The sequence below is a fragment of the Anser brachyrhynchus genome (genome assembly GCF_964034855.1).
Source record: "Anser brachyrhynchus genome assembly, chromosome: 2".
Classification (NCBI taxonomy): domain Eukaryota; kingdom Metazoa; phylum Chordata; class Aves; order Anseriformes; family Anatidae; genus Anser; species Anser brachyrhynchus.
Window position 1 is genome coordinate 49,348,257 of NC_137695.1, and position 22,570 is coordinate 49,370,826.

A 22,570-nucleotide genomic window follows, 5' to 3' on the forward strand; every position below is an offset into this window, starting at 1 on the left:
AAAGGGGAAACTGTCCTGGACAACTGACCAGAGCCCATTATGAAAGTAGCTCACAAACTTGGAGGAAATGATTATAACAGATTTTAAGTCAGAGTGATTTATATCCTCTTCCTAGAAGTCAAAGTCATCTGAGTTCATGATTATCAGTTGATGGTCTGCAAGGGGATAACATTTAGCTATTCTTAAATTTTATATCTACTTTATTGTCTTAGGAGATGCACACTTGTGGTAGTGCTGTTCTACATGCAACAGAGATATCCAGTGAACTAGCCAGAAATTGAAGTCCTACAGCTGCTCCTGCAAAGTACTGAATGGGCGAGCTTATTAGCCCAAGTGTCATACCATGCTAAGACACACATCAACACTTTTGATGACCTGGCACCTGCAAGGGACTGCATAGGTGTCCCAGACTGAGTTGAACTAGTATGAATATCTATAATGCTGTGGTGCAGATATTGGTTGTGGGGAGCTTATGTGTTATTTATAGAATTTGTAGCAGCATGAAGTATTCCCTGTGTCCTGCCGGGTATATCATAGCTCAGAATCAATGATAAAAAACATCCTTCAAAACACATGTAGTTTGCTGATATTAAGCTTTTAATATGAACCCAAAATTTGACTAATATTTGTCAAAAGATGATCAATGCTCTCAGACTGCTATTTCTATATCCTTCAGATCTTCATATCTTGCTCCAGAAAACACTTTACATTATGTGTCTTCTTAGTGCAGTATATTCTTAGTGGTAAATTATCCAATACATTTTTTTTCCCCCCTCTCATTTCTGTGCCTTCTGAAAGTGAAACACTTGCTTTCTCTCTAGAGTATTGTAGTGGAATTTACACCAGGACATTAAACTTTAAGCATCTCACAGGTTCCTCTGTAAGCCCTTCTCTAGTCCTGAAAAAGAGCAGAAAAATGTGGGGACAGTTTTTAATGTTGTATCAAATCATGCAAATGAAATAATTCCAAGCAACCCTGAGGGCATTGCCTTCATTAAACTGTCTATTCAACTTTTTTCGTGTAGTCCAACAGAAAGCTTGAAGCCCAGATCTCACTGGTATGTTCTACTCACCCTTTAAGTAATCCCTGCTCAGTCTATTGGAGCTGGTAGGTTAGCCTGGCAAATGAAGTAAAAATGACATGACCAGAAAAAAATAGAAAAAAAAAAAAAAGAAAGCTTCCTGCTGTGATGCTATGCCATTTTAAAGTCCTTTAAAATCTCATACTTCAACCTTATTTACTTTTCCCTCTGACTAGGTCTGTCTGACACAGGCAGTCATCCTCTACCTGGCATCTCCCTGTCTGAGCAAGAAGCAGGTTACAATGAGGTGGTGACCATTATTTTGGACCAAGAGGATGCCTCTATGCCTATTCCATTCTGTTCTTAGCTTCTTTCCTTGAACTGCCACCCATGTTGGCAGGCCATACCACATATGAACTAGGTTCTCAGTTAACCTTTATGAGACAATACTGGAACAGGCACTTAGTGAGTTTCCAACCCACAGGTACCTTCAGGATGCAGGTAAAAGGCTCTACATCTCCAAGTCATCACCTTTTCTTGTTTCTCTATTTTCCCAAGTGACAGAGTTTTCTGCTCTGAATTGAGATATATCCAATTATATGCCATCATTTCATGTTTTTCAAAGCATTAACTGGGGAAACCAACAAAATAATTCATTATTATAATACATGTAACACTTTTATTATGAAATACTTACAGGGCATACACAATAACCTGTTTGCAAAATGAAATAATTCTGTTCGTTGAAATTCTCTTTCCTAGCCAAGGCATAACAGGGGTTAGTGCACAGTATAGACTAATTGGCTACATAATTTCACTTTATGAAACAAAGCCCTTAAAAAATTATAGGGTTATATAAAAGCATGTGAAGCCACTAAGTCAGTTTTCTTTTTCAGTCTCACACAATAGTGGCAGTGGTTTAGACATGGTGTGAACTGTAAACATTTTCCTGGGGGAAAAATGTGTTCTAACTTTCTGTTTGGGTACCTATCCATGTACTGATGTTATATTCTTTTGCCTTATTATTGCATTTGCTTTCAAATTTTTGCCCCTCTTGCTCTACAAGAGATATTGTTTTGTCCTACTAACCCCACTCAGTAACTGAAGTCTTTCCCCTTTCCTAGCTCGGTGTCTCTCATCCTTGAACCTGTGTTGAGCCAATCATTTTTCTGGCAGCAAAAAGATGAAGACAGCTCCTTTGATGCTTCTCTGAGGTCACAAGCCAGAACAGTCATGAGAGCACTGTGTGCATTACTTCACTGGGATCCTCTCTCAAATCCTTGGTGTCAGTAGCACTAGACTACAAGGCCAGCCCCATAAAAGAAGTTTTACTACTGGCTGAGCAGTAATGTCTTTTTTTCTTCCTGTTTTGCTGTTCCTCAAAATAAACAACAGGAGGGGAAAAAGTAGACAGCAAGAGGCAAAAATACAATGCGAGTTGCTGTTGTGCTGGGCTGTAACCCTGTTTGGAGCACTCTGTGTCAAAAATACATACCAGCCACTGAGGCTGAGTGGTGGCAGGTTTAGTGCCATGAGACTGTGATGACTTCAGACTGCCAATAAAATGCACAAAACAGAAGTCATTGTGGATATATAACCTTTTCATTGTTAAAAGAGAGCATTTCCTCAGCAGGCGAGACACCTGGGTACAAAACAGATCACAAAAGCCTAGATTTAACTTCAAGATCTTAGCTCTTACAATACTCTCCTCCAGATAGTACAGAAATAGATTTATTACGTATATTTGCCCAACATATTAGGGTGCTCTCCCTTAATTAAAAGCACAGCCAACCCCTGATAGCATCATATTGCTGGGACAAAACAAAATGATATTATCCACTCCGGGCTCTTATCCTGGCTGCTCAGTACATAATGGTGGATTAAGAGGGGGAAAGGCAATTTTGAAAAACTGTGGTACAATAGCAAGCCTGTGATCTCAACCTGATGAATCTTATCAGGTTTTATCATCAGTACTGCTCTTTCTTTCTCTCTTTCTTTCTTCTTTCCTCTCTCTCTCTCTCTCTCTTAACATATACTAAACCATCAAGGCCACAGCACTGACTTGCCACAACATTGATTGTAATTTTTCCCCCACCACAACATGCAGATTGAAAGGTTGTGGCCTGAGAGGCAGCTGACACTGGGATCTAAAAGTTGCTCAGAGTAATGCTTAGCATAAGATCAAGGAAAATACAAACCACAGAAAATCTGATTATTGCAACACTTTGCACAGTGAGAGACAGATCTCACATAATATAAAATCAATCTCCGTGGAGCTATTTCTGAGAGAGGCAATGAAGCTTTAGTGTGAGATACACTGAACACACTCTGTGTACATGCAAGTGACAAATAACCTGCCTTCCTCAGGTGCCATGCTCAGAATAGCTAACTCTCTAATGTGAATATGCTTTACCCAAACCCATTTTTAAAAGTTTTGTTTTGTTTTGTTTTCATGCATATAAAATTGTGGTTTATAATGCAAGAGCCAATTTCTTGTTCTCTTGGTTAGGCTGCAGCTTGCTGTGCTGCAAATGTCACCAGCGAGCAGTTTGTAAAGGCTGCACTGCATGCCAGTTAATCTGTTTACTTATGCAATGGTGGAAATGTGACCTGGCTATTGTGGTGATTAACAGAGTCAAATATCCTCACATTAACTAGTGAGCTGGGCAATCAGGCTGGATTATTGTTACATTCAATTTAAATTACAGTGGCATGACAGGTCCTGAGGTATTTAGTAACGGATTTCACAGCACAGATATGCTTCATGTGTAATGAATAAACTCTGGAGAGCAACAAAAGGAAAAAAAATAAAATAAAAAGGTATTTTATGATCATTGTGAAAAATTTATGGAGTGTAGCTGGCATGAAATTCTATAAAATGAACTGGCTCCAACCAGTCCAACAACAAAGCGTGCACTTTTCTTCCTGCTGCTTATGAATTATTATTACCGAGTCCTCCTATGTTTACTCATTAGCACTGAACCTTTTGCAAAACTGTGATTCAAAATTGAATTCTTCTTAATTGAAAATACCCCCAGTATGCTGGGAGAAAAAATGAAGGAGGAAAATGGCAGCACCACCACAATAGGCCAGTTAGCTCTGTGATCGTCAGAGGGGGTGGCTGCATTGAACTTGAATGTTATTCAGAAATCACAGCCGGACTATACGAAGGAAAGAGCAGGTTTCTTTCAAGTTGTTCTGCACACTGACATACATATAATTTAAATATTTAGCCACCGGTGTGCTGCTGCAGTGCGTTAGCCCACTAGTACCATAGTGCATTAATCCTATTCTCTGTACGACTTGCTGACTTTGACCCATTTTATGCTCTGTGACTGAATAACACATAGCGCTTTGCTTGGGGAAAGAAAAAAAAACACACAACTATACAAAACACACTATGATCTCAACACACATTGGTTTCAATTAACTTTTAACCATTTGATTGCACTAGTTCTAGGCTGTTAGTTAGCTGTTGCAGAGCTGGCTGTATTGATTTTGAACAGAACAAGCTGAAGCACAAAACAAAGCATGTGAAGACTGAATTTTCAAAAACAAACAAACAAAAAAACCTCCCTCTTTCCATTTGTTTCATTGCTTACCTGAAAATAGTTTTGCAGAAAGTGTTTTGATACCTAAAATAAATAAATAAAAAGCCCTAACTATTTCAAGCAATAAAAAACATCAGGATTTCATCCAGTATGATTTAGCATTTATTGAAACATATGACAGTAGCACTATGGTACTGAAGTGTTGAAAAATAGCTTATACCAAAAAGTACAGAAAACTCCAAGTCTCAGCAGTGAAAGGATCCTGGTTCCCGTGCTGCTTGCTGGCCCTGGCCAAGGAATAACTAACAGATCTTCATGTGGCAACCTTGCTTTTGTGATCTTGCTTGTACTAATTGTTCAAAATAGGAGTTATATAGTTATATAGGAGAGCTGTGAATACAATGAATCCTTATTTAATTGCAATCTGATGTAAAGTAGTTTAAAATCAGAGACCATTCTATAGGAGGGAATAAGAGAAGAGAGCGACAGTTGTGCTGTGACATTAAAAAGAAACTCACCCTACTATGAACATGCACTGGTAAATGAAAAATAGTAAAGACAGACACAGATTTTACGCTGCAACCTTTAACTGCAAGATGCAGAATCCAGTTCCACTCTGGTTAAGATCACTAACAGCCATCTAAATCCATTTCACTGCAAGCTCACTTTTGGAACTCCAGGGTGCTTCTCCGTTGCAGGGAATCACTCTCCAAGCTTGTATAGGTGTGAGATTTAAAAAACAGAACCATGAAGAGAACAGATGCATATTCAAGCTGGTGTACAACACTGACAATTAAGAACAGTTCTTTTCCTTTCAATAAACTTATAAGGACTGGATCATTTGATATATAATAATGCATTTCCTTATACTGCTGTACTTTTGTAAAGTATTTATGGTCTACATTTTCAAGAAGAATAGCCTAAACTATGGAAAGTGTGATTACTGGCCACATTGCTCAGTGATTCCTCCTAGCTTCCACTGAACTGTGAAGAAACTGCAAGTGCTGCAAACATCTCTCTCATAGCAATCCACTATACCTTTCGAAAAATGCATCTTTCCTTGTTGTGACTAAAATATCAATGTCTAAATCACGACAAGGCCCTTGAAACTCTGAAATCCTCAGTCCTGCCAGATGTGCTCTTTTCCTGTAGTCATGTGCAGCTCCCTATCCAGCAAGATGCTGCTGATAAGCTACCAAGTCCTGTATAAAACTCAACAACTGTTAAAGGGTTTTCACATGGACAAACATGCATTTTAAAAACATTTGTTCAGAAGAATTCAGCACACTGTGGACCACTGAAATTTTTCACTTCGTCAGCCTTAGTGTTGTAGTTCCTGCTGTAGTATGTTCGTCTCCCATTAAAATTTCCTGGGCAATGACATTTTGCTAAAAGATTTTTGTGTGTGTTTGTGTGCAGACCTCTTGAACCAGTTCGTCATAGCACACTGACTAGTCTGAGGAGAGGGCAGAGTGAATCTTTATCACTCAAAGGTAAGTTCAGTGTGCACCGCAGCCTGTTTATGTAGAAAGTGATAAGAATGGGTCATTTAGCCATTTCACCCTTAGGCAGTTACCATCACTGGAGATTTTTAACTTCCTTCCTCCCTGTAACAGTCACATGAGATGAAGTGGGATGATACAGGACAATATGGCTTGATGTTCACCAATATGGCTTCAATCAATAGCCTCAAAAGCCTGTGCAAAATTCATCTGACCAGAGAGTCACTGCTGTGTAGGAGATGTGGAGAGAGCACCAAATAGCAGATGCTTATTGAAGATTCTAATGCTTTTAGCTAGAGAATGAATCCCCAAGTCCCTTAATTCTGCTGACTCTTCTTTTAGAAAATAACAATAAATAAATCTTATGCTTTCCCTTAGTTCAAACCTATCTTTAGGGCTTTTCTGCCGCCTCGTGACATAAAATGATATGGTTTCACTACGCAAAACAAGAACATTATGCATTATCTGCTCTTTTGTGTCCAGGACACACTCATTCAACCCAGAACTATCCTGTCACATTGGTAAAGTTAGTAACCTCAGGTGACCAAATACTTTACACAAAATACTTTATCCACCCGAGCTAGTTATGTATCATGTCTACTGCCTACAGTTAGACAATACAAAGAGGTTTGTGTAAGAGGCAGGAAATCTGCAAGCAAAATATACTAATACCCTAATCTAAATTAGGCCCTAAAGATGCATAATACAGAAATATATTTGTCATCTAATTTAAATGACTTCTTTGCAGTAAATAGCAACAATCTTCCAAAAGGGATGTACACAAACAGTCTACAACAGTCTCTTCATTTAGAGCTCAGTGACTCACTTGGTTGACTCAGATAGTTCTGACATTGCATAAAGATCCATGGATAAAATGATGTACGTAAATTTTCAATGAAAACATAACCTTTTCCATCTTGCTATAAATTCTGTCCAGAGCATAAATCAGTATCAGATACATGCATTAAAACACCACCTTTCCAGCTGGGAGCACAGTGCCCTTCCTCTTACACATTTTAAAGGACATGGCACTATGTAGAGAGAGCAATAATTTCCTGAAGATTCATGAGTAAGGTAATTTGACATACCTGGTGCTGCCCAAGTTTAAGTTACTATAAATAAAAGAGAAAAAGTCTGTCTACTCTGCTGTGTGTGTGGTGCCGAGACATTCAGAAGAATCAGATGCTTTGGGCATCTAGTTCATATGCTTTGAAGCATCACATTTCACTGGGATGCTTGACAACAGAAAAGTTTGCAAATGTTGTACAGTATTTGGAAAGAGCCTGGAGTCACTGCAAACATTTGAGAAGGTGACACTAATGTCTTTAAAGGGCTTCTTGTCTTAGCAAGGGTATTTTTCATCATTTATATAGTAAAACCATTCTTTGGATGTCAGCAGAATGGAGTGACTGTTGGCTGAAGACTGACTTTGAGGATTGCTTTGGTTTGGATTAGATCCAATCTAGTCCATGGGAGGAGGAGCAGAGGTGGGGGAAGGAGAATTGCACCAAGTTAATTAATTAATCCAGATGCTTTGCTCATTATACCTTGAACTTAGAGGACGAGAACAAACTAGTTTGCTAAGAGTAAAATGAGTATAACCTCAACAAAAAGCAAAGTGTGTGTGAGGGGGGGTGGGGGGGGGTGGGGGTAGGGGGGAGAAGCAGATGGCATTATTTAGAATAGTGAGCCTTGAACAAACAAATACATAAGGCAGAAATTTCCTAGGTGTGTGTGAACTGTGAAAAGTGTGCACACAAGCATGTGCAAACATTTGCACATGTATACATGTAGAGATATATGTTATGACGCTGCCTAAATACAGTGAAGGATGAAACAGAACCCTTTTACTGTCCCTTCTTGCCCTCAGAAGTGGTCAGATATGTCAATATCCAGACAGTGCATTTCAATGGCAAAGGCTCTGCACCTGTGTTACAAATGGCTATGAAAGTTGTTCTACTAAACGAGAATGTGTTTTCCAGACAGACAATATTATCCTTTTTTTCTGTTTACCTGAGAGTTGGTGTTTCTTGTGGGAGGCATGCTTGAGATCACCCAAAGATGCCACAGAAGCTAGAAACTGGCTGACACAAAGCCTCAAAGATCAGCAAAGATTTAGAAAATCTACTTTTTTTTTTTTTTTCCTGGACAAAAAGCTTTATTTGGGGATGACGAGTGATTTTCTCTTAAAAATATAGGAAAGAGAACATAGCTGTGTGAGTAATTCCATATATGAAATCATATGTCTGTCATCCAACAAAGCCCAGGACTCTTTTCTCTGACTTACTGTGTTAGCAAAAGGACAGTTCTGTTCTGGAAAGCCAACATCAGTCTAGCTATAATTATACCCTCCCAGCAGCTTTGTGTCAAGAGTACACAGATGATAGAGGGACACCAGTACCCAAAACAGAAACTGCCAAACATCCCCATGATTCTTAAAATCAGCTAATTAAATGAACACCGCAGTGAGGGATCATATGTACTTTAAAAAAGTCACTGTTGTGACATGGTATTTGCAAGAACAGAAGAACTGGGAAAGGACAAGCACATTTTGCAATTAATCTAAAAACTATCAATTGAGATAAAGGGTGAGGAAGATTCTGAAGTAGCATGTTTCTCATACTTCACTTATCTTGCCATCAGTATTTGTGCTAGACTAGCAGTGGCTAGACTTATCATTCTAAAATCAAAATAACCTGGAAAAACAAAAACAAAAAGAAGAACTAAACCAAAATCAAGCAAGGTAACCCTCTAGTGCATATAAATCACCTAAAAATGAGTTTAGCAGAAGATTCTATTTTTTTTTCTTTCAAAAATCTACAGATATCAGCCTATCACTTCACTTTGCACTTCCACTTTGAAAATGCATACAACGAGTGCTGTTTGAAACCATACACCTTCAATCTACACTGTTCCCTTCACGGTAATGCACAAAGGGAAGTTGTGGATATCCTGCCAGCAGCTGTAAAATGTATATTTCTGCACAAAATCTAAAGAACCTGCAGCTTTAGGAGGATTTAAAAACCCAGTTCCCATGATTCTTCTCCACAGTTTCTGACAAAGACCTAACTAATACAAGTGGAATATACAGTATGGCATACAACAGCAGACCAAATGCAATCTTATCTGTTGTAAAAAGCCTCCTTGATGCAGTATGTCTTGTGCTTACATTGAAGAACTAAAATAACTAGCATGATGAGATTTCTTGGCCAACAAATGAGGACAACAAAAGGATTATGTGTGTGTAACTGCTACTTCCTTCTCCAGGGTTGTGTGGGTTTCAGACAAGCAAATATCAACCAACAACAGGGCTGCAGGCACACAAAAGGAACAGTGCCAGTTTCATACTGACTGGCCACCCACTTATGGTCACTGCCTCTATGGTATGAAACTTTTTTGCTCAAATACAGTGGTTTATAGTTACTTTTTGTCAGTTTGCATTCTATATTTCATACTTCCTCAAGAACATAGCAGTAACAATATATCAGTTTAGTATATTGGTATAATAAAGCTGGTTTCATCACTGAGGCCATATTCTGCCTGTTTGCCTCCATGAGTTTTCCTCTTGGAGACTGCATCAAAGACTTTTTGCTGTTATATTATTAGAAAAAATCTGTGAAAAACATCACTTCCAGAACAGTAGGAAAGTACCAAGTCACAATTATCATTCTTCAGGGCTAACAATTACTGTCAGTTCCCTTAAAATCTGTGAATAAGATTTTCTGAAAATATTTGTGTAACTGGGACTTCAACAGGATTGATTTTGATCATACAGTGGTGTAAATCCGTTGACTCCAGTGGAGCTGGTCCTGATTTACAGTGAAAAGAGCCAGGACAAGATTTCCTTTCTTCTTTTTTCTTTCTTTATTTTTTTATTTATTTATTTTTTTTACCTGCTGTAAAGGTTGATCTTACCCAGAGTGGTGTACTATGAATTTTCTTCTGTCTGTCACAGGATTAGTTGATTTTACTATTTTCACAACAACTGCCTTTTAAACTTATGTGTTTATTTGCCTGCAGTACCCTGCCTTTCATTTTCACTACAAGTAACACAGTTTGATAGAAAGCCATAAAATATGCTTGATAGTGAAAGACTCATTCACCCTCCTCCCTAGTTGCAGATGTAACCCTGCACTCCAGGAACACCTGACGTATCTCTTTAACAAAGGTCATACACTGTTGGCTGATGAAGAACACATTCAGTTCAGATCCCTAAATGCAGCAGATAAACAGAAAAGGTTCTTTGTATTGCAGATAAGTTATGATCTTACTGTAGAAGTCCGTAATACAATATCTGTCTACAAATGATTTCACTGCACGGCGTGAAAGTAGGTTTTTTTTTTTTTTTTTTTTTTTTATAATATGTTTAGAAATGGAGAAAAAAGCTATGCTTTTGGGATTTATAAAACCTGCATGTGATCACTGAACATCCTTTTCCTGCCTTTCAGTCTTCCACTTAAAACGGGCTGAATTTTATTACATATTTACTGTTTATATATTAAGAAGTGTAGCTAACAGGTCAAAATAGGTGATTCTCCTCCTCTACTTCACTCTTGTGTGATCCCACTTCAAATATTATGTTCAGCTATGGGGCCTGTAGCACAAGAAGGACATGGACAGACATATTAGAATGAGTTCAGAGGAGGGCCATGAAGATGACCAAAGGGTTGGAGCACCTTGGAGACCTTCTAGTAGCTTTTCAGTGCTTAAAGGGGGCCTACAGGAAAGATGGCAAGAGACTATTTATCAGGAAGTATAGTGATAGGACAAGGGGTAATGGTTTTAATCTAAAAGAAGGGAGGTTTAGATTCGACATTAGGGAGAAATTCTTTACTGTGAGTGTTATGAGGCACTGGAACAGGTTGCCCAGAGAAACTGTGGATTTCCCATCCCTGGAAGTGTTTAAGGCCAGACTGGATGGGGCTTTGGACAACTTGGCTTAGTGGAAGGTGTCCCTGCCCCTGGCAGGGGGGTGGAACTAGACCATCTTTAAGGTCCCTTCCAACTCAAACCATTCTATCGTTCTATGATTCTATATTTCTACAGTGCTTATCCTGATGCTGTTGAACAGAAAATTTCTTCTTCCTCAAGTGCTTAGAATATTTCAGCTTCTCTGACCTTTATTTACACACTCTCTCTCTCTCCCCCTCTCTTTTCATATTTCCTTCATCTCTTGCTGTTTTTTCGTTCCTTGCCAGAGTGCCATTAGCAATGTGTGATAGTTGGTAGGAATTCTGAAGAGGTTTTGAGATGAGTCAAAATGAATTTGTCCAGCCTCAGCATATTAATTAAATATGTTGACTGAAACGTACCTTTTGCTGTTAATAGATAAATGGTCGTGTTAGGAACCCCCTCTTTTACAAAAAGTGATGAAACATTCCCTGAGGTTGCTTTGCCATTTTTAAAAAAGTGATATTTAACATTGCTGCAAGCAATTTGTTGTTTAAAAGAACTGATTAGCACAGTTGTTGTCCATCACAGTACACTGTGCTCCCAGTGTTAAAACATTAGGCAAGTACTATGCTATAACCATTAAACTACCTTCAATTTCAATCAGTTTTCTAACAGTCTGATTAACAAAATTCTGTTTACCCATATGGGATAAGGTGACTGACCAGATGTTCTGATTTTAAAAGATCTGTTGGTGTCCCAGTGATTTCTGCTGGGACATTGAATTGTCCCAGATTTTCCTGCTGAGAGCTTGAGCAGCACAAAAGTTCCTTACAAGGTAAAGCCCCTTTAACCACTGAATTTGGAAAGATAAATTAAAGGAGGATCCCCATCTGAGAGTGGAAGATTCATCCAGTGTGGCTCAGATTAATGCATGAGTTATTTATAATAACTGTGCTGGTGTCCTTTGCTGGAAAGAAGCTACAGGGAAAAAAAAATCACACACACACACACACACACACACACACACACACAAAGAAAACAAACAAACAAACAAACAAAAAATACCAGAAACCTAGAGCAATTTAAGTCTGTTTTCCCCTGTTATAGATCTACTGCTTGTACTACATGAAGAACACTGAGGAATTCTTAATATACTTTGCTCCATGGGGATTTCTCTGTCTGTGTGTATATAAGGGGTAAGGGAGGAGGGCAAAGGGGAAGGAAAAAGAGAAAGAGGAAGAAAAAGAAAGAGAGAGGAAATCCTCTTTGTCCTGTGAAGTGCATCGCACAGACCTCCTGTGTTGTAATGTAAAACCACCAGGGTTGCTAGAATGACCATATGTTGTGAATGTGAGCACTGTGCCTGTTTAAATGTAAATTCCCTCTGTATCAGAATAAAAGAATATCGGTTTAATATAGAATGAAAGCAGTTTGGCAGGATATGCTCTACTTCAGGTAAGCCAGAATAAACAGTAACATTGATTAAAAGGAGACCCCCTATTCTGCACCTGTCATGTTCACCTTCTTAGCCACAAAGGCCTCACTGGTTTATTTACCTGTAGAGCTGTTATAATATTTTGCTTTCTGAAGAGATTTGGAAGCCACCTGCCATACCTTTGGCATTTCTTTAATAACAAAGCACTTCAGGGTCAAGTGCAGGAGCCCATTGTTCTGCTCCACAGCATGGAAAAGAAGATGAATCCAGAAGCACAGGATCCAAACAGAAATTATTATTGATTTAATCACATAATCAGCAGCAAACACTTCAGGCTAAGATAGCAAATCCATAACAGCCTGCCCACATAACCACCCTTACAAATTTACCAGCAAACCACTGCGCACACTTAGCAAACAAGAAGAGCAAGGGTCACCTTCACTTGGCGGCAAAATATTGACATTCCTAAAGCTTAAATATGTTTTGAGTTAAGTGTTATCAATCAGTGATAAGAGTTGAATGTCTGTTAAACATAACTACATTGGCAAAAGGATTATAGAATGCTTTCTTGCCATAATCTAGAAGCATCTTTCAGACAAAACTCTGCTTGAAATCAATTGTGCACAAGGAGCTGCCTGCTGAGACTCATTCAGTGTCATACAAAAGAAGAGAGACTCTCCCTGTGATCTTTAACCATAACCGGTTATCTAATGAGACCAGGGCTTTAATTTCTTTTCACATCAAACATAGAATCAATGCTCTGGATTGAACAATGTGTGTAAACAGGCCGTGAAGCCATCTCTTCAGATGGCAGCCAGTTCAGCCTTCCAAGCCCCCGGCATATTTATTTCAGTGAATCCCCTTTTAGTTCCAGGTAGGTGCTCCCATCACATTGCTGCTGCCTCTCTCCTTGCAGATAGCAAGGCTAGCTCACAATTGTCAGACAGCTTCACTGGGAGAATTAAACACAGGCAGATGACTTCTGTAGGAACACTGAAAAAAAAATATTCAAGCTTCATTTCTAATCAGTTGAGCAATACTGTCTAGGGTTTAATAATTCCTACAGGCAAATAGTGTTACAGTACATATCCCCTTCTATATCCCCTCACCGCCACATGGCTAGATGGTGTTTACACAGACAAATATAAAACTGGAGTAACATTTTTGTAGTTTGCTTTAGAATTACAGTGGCATAACAGGTGACAACCAGGTGCAAAGAGTATAGAGAAAATGTTGACTGGGAAAGCCTAGTGGCATTCCAGTAGGGATTAAAACATGGTTCAGCAAACTGATTCAGTCAACTCTTGTCTTGCTCTGCGATGTTTACAAAGTATGCTTTTTGTTTGGAAAGAGGGCATTGTATAGCACTGGTGTCTATTCTTAAAGATTTTTAAATTTTATTCTTCACATAGCAAGACAAATACTATGAAGACAGGTTCCCTGTCCACCTGACCTAAATAAAGAAGAGGACATTCCCTAAATTCTGTGCTGCCTCTGCCCTGTGTTGGTACTGAGATATACATGGATGGCCCTGTGCTGCGGATCTGACCAGCGGAGATCCAGCATGTCAGCTTTACTACTGTATTGGGCTATATCATCCTGCTATCCATAGGCTGTGCCTATGCTGTTACCCAGGCTTGCTGCTGCAGGGCATGTTGACATATTTGTGCTTTATTGTGGCTAGCTCAACCACTTATATTGCAGAAAGTAAGACACCAAGAGCTCCAGGTGTAGGTGATCCGCCTGGATTCAAACTAGCTCATCCATCTCTCAGAGAGTTGCAGCTGCCATTTAAGACCTTGTAAAAGTTCATCTATCTTTGTATTTTGATGTAATAACTTTCCAGTAATCTAGTAATTCACAATGTAAAAATCACTCCTTAAAAACAAACAAAAAAAGAAAGAAACAAACAAACAGTAATAAACCATTTGATTAGATACCTATCTGCCTGTATTAGAAGGCAGAGGCAGGAAATACCCTTACATAGCAAAAGTATATCGGGGTGAATTATGATTTAACTATCTCATAAAGTCTTGTCTTACAAGCTCCAAACTGGGTGAAGTTTACGGACCATTTAATAGTTGAAAAGGGATGCCCTTCAGGCAGACTGCTACTGTGTTGAACTATTCAGAACACCTCTGGGCTCTGATTATTGAAACTGATTTGAGGATCCAGATTTTTTAGCCCTTACTTGAAAATATCACCCAGTAAGTAGAGATCAAAGGAGGGGTAAAATCAGTTCCTTCCTGCACTTTTCCTAAAGACCAATGTCTTATCCCGCTGTTCAAAGCTGCTTCAGCTACACAGGTTCTTCAGAATGGAGGAAGAGAGGAAGCCAAACTGCCAAACACTGAACTGTTTTGGTTAAAGAGTAGCTGAGAATAGCAATAGCAGTATTGTGCAGTTGTAGCTGCTAGACGTGGGTCCTAGTGGAGAGGTACTTCAGAAGTGGCAAGGAGAAGGAGAGAGTCAAATGAAGGATTGATAGGGGTGGGAGAAAGAGTCTGTATGATTGAAGGTGGCTCAAAAGACTTAGCTCAGAAAAAGTAGGGATCTTTTCCTGTTTCGTTACTGTAGCTCCTAGCATTATAGTCTCTGGTGGTGAATAAGCTCTTTAACAGTTCAGTTGTACAGGTTGGAGGTCATCTGGTCCAAACCCCCATTTAAGTAGGGCCACCTACAGGAGGTTGGCCAGGAAAGTCTTTTGAAGATCTCCAAGGAGGGAGAATCTACAGCCTCTCTAGGCCACTTGTTCTAGTGCTCCATCACCCGCACAGTAAAGAAGTGCTTTCAGATGTTTAGACAGAACCTCTTAAGTTCCAGTTTGTGCCCATTTTGAGTCTTGTCCTGGCACTGGGCACCACTGAAAATACCATGGTTCTGTCCTCTTTGTAACTTCCCTTCAGGTATTTATAGAGATTGACAAGATCATCCCTGATTCTCCACTTCTCCAGAATGAACAGTCCCAACTCTCTAAGCCTCTCCTCACGGGGGGGGGGGTGCCCAAGTCCCTTGATCATTTTGGTGGTCCTCTGCTGGATGCTTTCCATCATGTCCAATATGTCTCTCTTACAAGTCTGTGTGGCCCAGAACTTGCCACAGTACTCCACCTGTGGCCTCACCAGTGCTGAGTAAAGAGGAAAGATCACCTCTCTTTAAAGATATCATTCTGAGAAATATTTACCAGTTAGTATGTGCTGAACTTTGACTGTTTCAATGAGGGAAAATAACATAAAGCATGTACCTCAGAAGATCCTACAGTGCCTCAGCGAATTTGTACCTAAATGCATAAATAATTGGAAGATGCAGAACAGGGACATTTTAATTGTCAGGTGATCTCATGAGAAGCTTCATGGTGCCAGAACCTTGAAAGATGAATAGGCTCCCGAGGGAAGTGGTCACAGCACAAAGCCTGCTGGAGTTCAAAAAACCCTTAGACAACATTACCAGGTAGATGGTCTGATTTTTGAGTCATCCTGTGTGGATCCAGGAGTTAGATTCAATGATTCTTGTGGGTCCCTTCCAACTCTGGATATTCAATTATTCTATGAGTAAGGGGTGTAAAATAAGAATTAAAAAAAAAAGGGGGGGGGGAGGGGGGGGAATAGATTAGAGAGCAGAGCAACAGGTTCTTCTCCCTTGGCTTGCAGTTCCATAAAATACACTGATTACATTGGGAAACTGTTGGGAAATTGTTCCCATGAGTTACTTTAGAAAAGAAACAAAAAAAGTTCCTTTCTATATCTCTGAAATGTCTTCCATTAAATATTCACAATAAGACCATGAAAAGGAAAGGTTGATACTGGTTTATAGAAATGACATCATGAGTGTTTTTCTATATATTCATTTCATTAAAAAATCTTTTCCATATTTATTCTCTAATTAACACGAACAACCATAAGACAATTACAAACAAATATAGACATAAATCAAATAGATACTGTATAAAAAACTGAACTTAATTTAGCTTGCCCATAGAAATCATTATGCAAGAATACCTGACAGGGCATATATCCAAGTAATGGAGAATCTGAAAGATAGTGATTGAAAGAGAATAATGATACTAAAAAAGAAGTTTTAATCCAAATACAAATATGTATAATACCTGTAAACTGACATAATATGATGAAGGCCAGATTTTATTATGAAATGTAGATTTTTTCTCTAAATCTATTCTCAGGCATATTAATAAGAGTTTTAGTTTTCAGAGTTTTTCTAATCATTTATAACCCCCTTGATAAGAGAAGATCAAGACTTAACTATACAAATACAGCACCAAAAGTAAAACTACATTCTCAGATAAAACTTTTCCTGGGATAAATTAACATAATTAATGAAAAGTGTACATAATATGTAATGAAAAGTGTACATAATATGATATTAAGTATTTTGTTTTACACTGGTGATACTTTCTGTGGTTTAGAAAACTGCTGAAGTCTGAATTCCAGGGTTCAGCTATGCCACATGAGAAATGCCTCTGAGGAAGCCAGCCTTAACATTTCCTCTCTGTACAAGAGATCTCCATTTTCCGTTAGCTGAAGAACTTGCTGGAAACCAAACCAAACCAAACCAAACCAAACCAAACCAAACCAAACCACAGTTAATAATAAATGAAAGAATAATTTGACCTTAGTATTTTGAAAACATTTACTCTTACATTGTTGGTAATAATCAATATTTATTTATGCATGAAATAATCTGGTGGTCTCTTTTACTTGGACCTCTCGCCTTTAGAGGTACATCTTTATAATATATCATTAAATTCTTTGCAATTATTTATTTATAATTGTTTTTAACCATAATTTTAGCTTCTTCAATTATCATACTATTTATGTTGAGAAAGAATTCCTTATAGTACTAAACCAAATGGAAGGTTTAAAGTCCAGTTTCACTGTAAATGTAGAGCTTAGAAGACATCAGCCAAAGCTGTAATTCCTGTTGAAATCAGTTCAGTTGTAGATGTTCCACATTTTCCATATCATGCTTTGAGATTCATGATTCATGATTCTGGCCCAAATTCCCTCAATTTATCTCATTATGCCATTTCCCATTGAAAAGAAAAAAAAAAAAAAAGAGTCAGCCCACAGGGAACCTTTTTTTAATAGTGAACCTAAGCTCTGTCCAAAAATATCTTTTAATATCTGTTTCAGTTTTCACTGCTATATAATGAGGACTTCATAATACTTATGTACATCAGAGGATGCAAGAACTTCAAAGAGAAAAACTACTGTGCATTTAAGCTCCACTTCTGCAAACTAGCCCACTTTGGATTGGATGCTTTGCTAAAAGGTGGAGTTTTTTGAAATAGGAATTGTGATTGCTGAATGCTGAATAAGGAATAATCTTAGATATCCTTCATACTGGTCAGAATCATTGGACTGAGAATTTTGTTTGAGTTGACATGTCCAGGAGTAGGACTGTAGGTAAGAATCATATCTTGGGGGACTTCTTATACTAAGTGTTTTAGGAAAATGGGAATTTCCCAGGCTCTGCCTACTGAATAGCAAGCAGAAAGGCTGGTAAAGTGTGTAAACAGCCATATTAGTATTACCACTATAAATGTGCCAACACATAACCAGTTCATTCACACTTTCATTGCTAAATATGCTAGCAGAATACATGCAAACAAATGGTTGGTTGGCTGGTTGTATATGAAACAAACAAGAAAGCAAAATAAAATAAACAAACCAGAGGTTTGGCTCAATATCTTACAAGAGCTACAAGATCTGTATGGATCTCTTACCCAACTGTCTTCAATTGTTTGCAGGTCTGTATATGTAACCTCTGATTAACCAATATAAAAGCATTCTGTAAAAGTATATGCTTTATTCCCTAATGAACATAGCAAATTAATAACATTTCATTTAAACAGATTAAAGAAAGTACCAAAAACTTTTTAGAAAGTATTCAGGAAACACTGGAGCCCTTCTGGTAATATGGTTTTGTTGAATATATCAATTACTAACCTCCTTTCTTTGGGAAATTTTATTTACATGACTGAAGTTTAAAAAGTGGGCTAAATACTGTTCCCCTGAAATTCTGCTGTTGCATAATGAAGCCTTGAATAAAGTTACACTACTAGTTAAAAAAAAAAAAAAAAAAGGACAAGAAAATTTTAAATATCACCAGTCAAAATGTTAGTAAGAAAGGCTTGAAAAATCAATGATACTGCATAAGGGCTTAGTGCATTTTATAATTCCTGAAACATAAAATAGCACCAGGGAAATTAAAAGCTATTGCAGGTTAGGATGAAACGGTCAGAATTTGACTTTTGATCTCTATTATGTCTGTGGATTTTAGTAAGGTGTACTAAAATTTATTAAAAGTTATCTGTAGAATTTTCTTTTAAAACACTGATGACTCCTCCACTACTCAAAGGTACTATCTTTATCAGTTTTATCAATAATGGTCCAAAATACTTTGTACAACAACCTTTGACAGTGCATAAATAAAGAAAAATGAATACAATTACCTCTGCTTTAGTTTCGCAAAGTGAGTAGCAGTAGTTAGTGTTAGTAAAGCTATTTATAGCAAATAATTTGATTAATTTAGCCTTCTGGCTTGCTTGTGAATTGTTCTCAGATGGACTCATTTTTTCAGCTTTGTTTCTTATTCAAAACTGATTAACAAAAACAACCCCAAATGTTCCCACCTACGGCTTGTTTATGTAAAATATATATCAACTCAGTCTTGGTTACTATGTGCCACTGGATGCTCAGGGACATAATATGGGATTGGTCACATGGAATGTGAAGCTGCTTACACTTGCTGATTGGACATTTGAAGCTATATTTCAGAAAGATTCCTCCCAGGCTTGCACACTTTTTACATATGTGCTCTCCAGACTTATAATACCTCAGAAGACATTCTTTGAATATAAAATTGTTTGTACAAGTATTCAAGCAGAACAAAATTAAAGATGTCCTGAATATTGATAGCAGCAAATCTATGTATTTTATTCTAACAATAGTCTGCAATTTTTGTTTTGCTTTGCAACATTCACTCAGCTGTAGTAGACAAGAATATGGCACATTCCTCATATTGGCAAGACAGAGACAGTTGAGGGAAAGAAGCTTAGCTGCCTCTGAAAACATTTGAGGACCTGTAGCTAGTTTATAGATGAATCTGGGCAGTTGCTGAATGCTTCCTATGAAATACAGAGCACAGCTTTCCCACTAGCTTCTTTGAATCTAAGTGTACTAAGTACTTTCCAGGAGATGCTTCATGGCAATGTGTTTGCTATTTATATTTACAAATATATCCTTCATTGCAAGAATTTTTCCAGAATGTGAATAGCTTGTGAATACTTTTTGAAAGATGTGTGCTGACACCAAGATTTCCAGGGCCATGGGAGTAGTGGCTTCTTATTAAGACACAGAGTTAGACCTCAATACCACTGATTTTTGGCCAAGATTTTTAAACACAGATACACTGAATATCTCCTTCATTAAATGGATCAGAGAATCAGCTTTAATCCACAAACAACATTTCTGAAGGCATTTGGAGATGAGGTGCTGAAATCTGCAGGGAAACGCCTCCCAAACCAAAGGGGATGAGGTTATGGAAGGTTATGAGGAAGGAGGGTGTGTTACTGTCTCTGTTTTCTTATCATCAGTGTTTTCTACGATTTCTTAGTATATCTGAGATGCCTAGCATCAGTTTGCTTAGCACTGATGAAAGAAAAAAGTGGTTCATGTACATTAGACATCTTATTGCTGAGAGATGGAAAAAAAATGAAAGAATGACTAGGAATTGCTAGATGGTATGTAAAGGTAAGACTGTTCCTAATATTTTTCATTAATACAGCATATTATTCTTCAAATATACCTATTGAAATAATTTAATTTCATTAGTAAAAATGCAGCTCTCCCCTAAATTGTCAATGATATGATAAAGCTAATTAAGACATGCATGGTGTTAACAGTTTCATTAGAGGAGATAATATTGCACAAGAAAAATAAGAAATCATTATGATGAATGCTTCAACATTACATTACATGTTAATGAAGTGTAAATGATCTAATTATTTTTGAAAGAATACAGATTCGATTAAACTGTCGGAATTAAATTGGAAAGGACAGCCTATTGTACTTTTTATGTACAGACAAGTTAGCGTTAATTAGGCACAATCTACAGGAACAAATGAGGCACAACCCTCGGTGAACAATAATGTATCCATTGCTCAAGGCAGGTTTCATAAAGAAATATATTAGGGGAAAAATTGTAAGTCAATTAAATACAGTGCTTTAGCAGTGGGAGGGAAAATGAGCAAAATCTCTGTTCCCTCCCTCTACATTTTGAGTGTTTATAATGCAATCACTCTGCTAGTTCTGCTCCATCACTAATTTCATAAATACTAATTTTGCTGATGAGACATTTTGATTGGTTTTCCATCTACTTTCCACAAATGACTTTCTGGAGCCGGCATGGATTTTGGATGGAATTTTTTTTCTTTGGGCTCTGCTCTCTGCTCTGACCTAAGGTAAAATAAGAAAAAGATGAAGCTAGAAGGCCACATAGCTGAGGAGGAAAATATTACTTAGCCACTGTTTGACCTCGCCTATATGTTTCTAAAGGAAAGATGGCATGTGTAATTTAGCATAATAAAAAATAAATATATATATATATATATTTTTGGCACACGATTAGCAACCATTGGCAAAATATTCAGGAAACAGTTAAACTAAACTGTCACTCAGGACCCAGATCAAACCTAATTTTAGTTTCTTTACACTGCTTGCCATCTTATCCCCATTTCAAGAGCTTTCTATAGACCCTCATGATACTGCAAGCATGACATCAAAATGGTTTGAGGAAAATAAAATCTACTGGGTTAGTTAAAAGTGATCCAAAAGGCCTGAAGAAGTGAGATTATGCCAGTTAAATTTCTGGTTATGTGGGTATCATTCCAGTGACATTGAACTGTGAAGTTTTCTAGCCTTGCACAGTCAGGAACTGGAAACACACAAACCTAGTCATTCTTCATCTGGTTTAGAGAGAACTGGAAAAAAAAATTCTGCTGATATTTTTTTCTCATCAACTACCCTCAAAATACAGCCAACCCCTATAAAACCTAAGTTTGTAAAACAGATCTGAACCAGTCCTTGGTGCATATAAACTAATACTGCTGTACTTTTTATTACAAGCACAACTTGTTTGTGGGATAATTGTAGTTTATCTACTGGGGTTATTAGTGTGCAGTAAAGAAATCAAAACCCTTTTGATCCATTTTCTCTACTCTCTCCCCTCCCCTCCTTTTGTCAAATCAGCCTTTTTCCCTGACTTTCACATAATGCAGATCTCAGTGCAAAAGAAAGCAAGCTATGTAATTCTCTTCTGTTGATTTTACTACATATTCTTATTTTAACTTGTAAAATTTTTAGTCCTTTAACAGGTGGGCCCTAAGTTACAAACCCTGTCTTGTTTGGTTTTGAACTCAGTTTAATAATCTTTGCAATAAGCTTGATAGGGATGAATACAAAACTTAGCTAAATATGAGTGGTACTCATCCATTCCTCTCTCACACACTGCCCAACTTGCCCTCCCAAATCTCAAAGTTCGAAGCATACTAAGTATCACAAATTTCTACTCATTCAGAAATTTTTGGTGAACTTCTCTTCCACATCAGCCTGTTTGCTCTGTTGTTGAACAATTCCCCACAGTGTATACAACATCGCACAAACGGAAGGTCCATGGCTGCACCAAACTGTTTTTTTTTCTTTTTTATACTGTCAGATGTACACACACACCCATGTACTACACACTAACAATTTGTTTGTATCAAAGGTTATTAAAAATAATTTCATTCTCCCAAACTTATATTACACAAACGATATATAATTCATTGAAAGTTGTTCAGGAATTTTATTTTAATATGTATAAATACACAAAACTCTTTAATAAAAGGAGTTATTTTACTTGTACACAATTTTTCAGTTGGATCTCACTGCTGGGAAAATGCAAGTTTCTTCTTCCTTTTGGACACATCCCAGCCCAGGCTACCAAAAGAGCACTGGACAACTGCTGAATAGCTGGAGCACTGCCAACTAATTTACCTGTGGATGTACCACCACTGCCTCAAGAGAAGTCTTGCAGACAAGGTCTGGAAGCACAGGCTTGGAGAGTTGGTAGGTGTGCTCTCCAGAGCATGAAAGAAGCTACACCCAA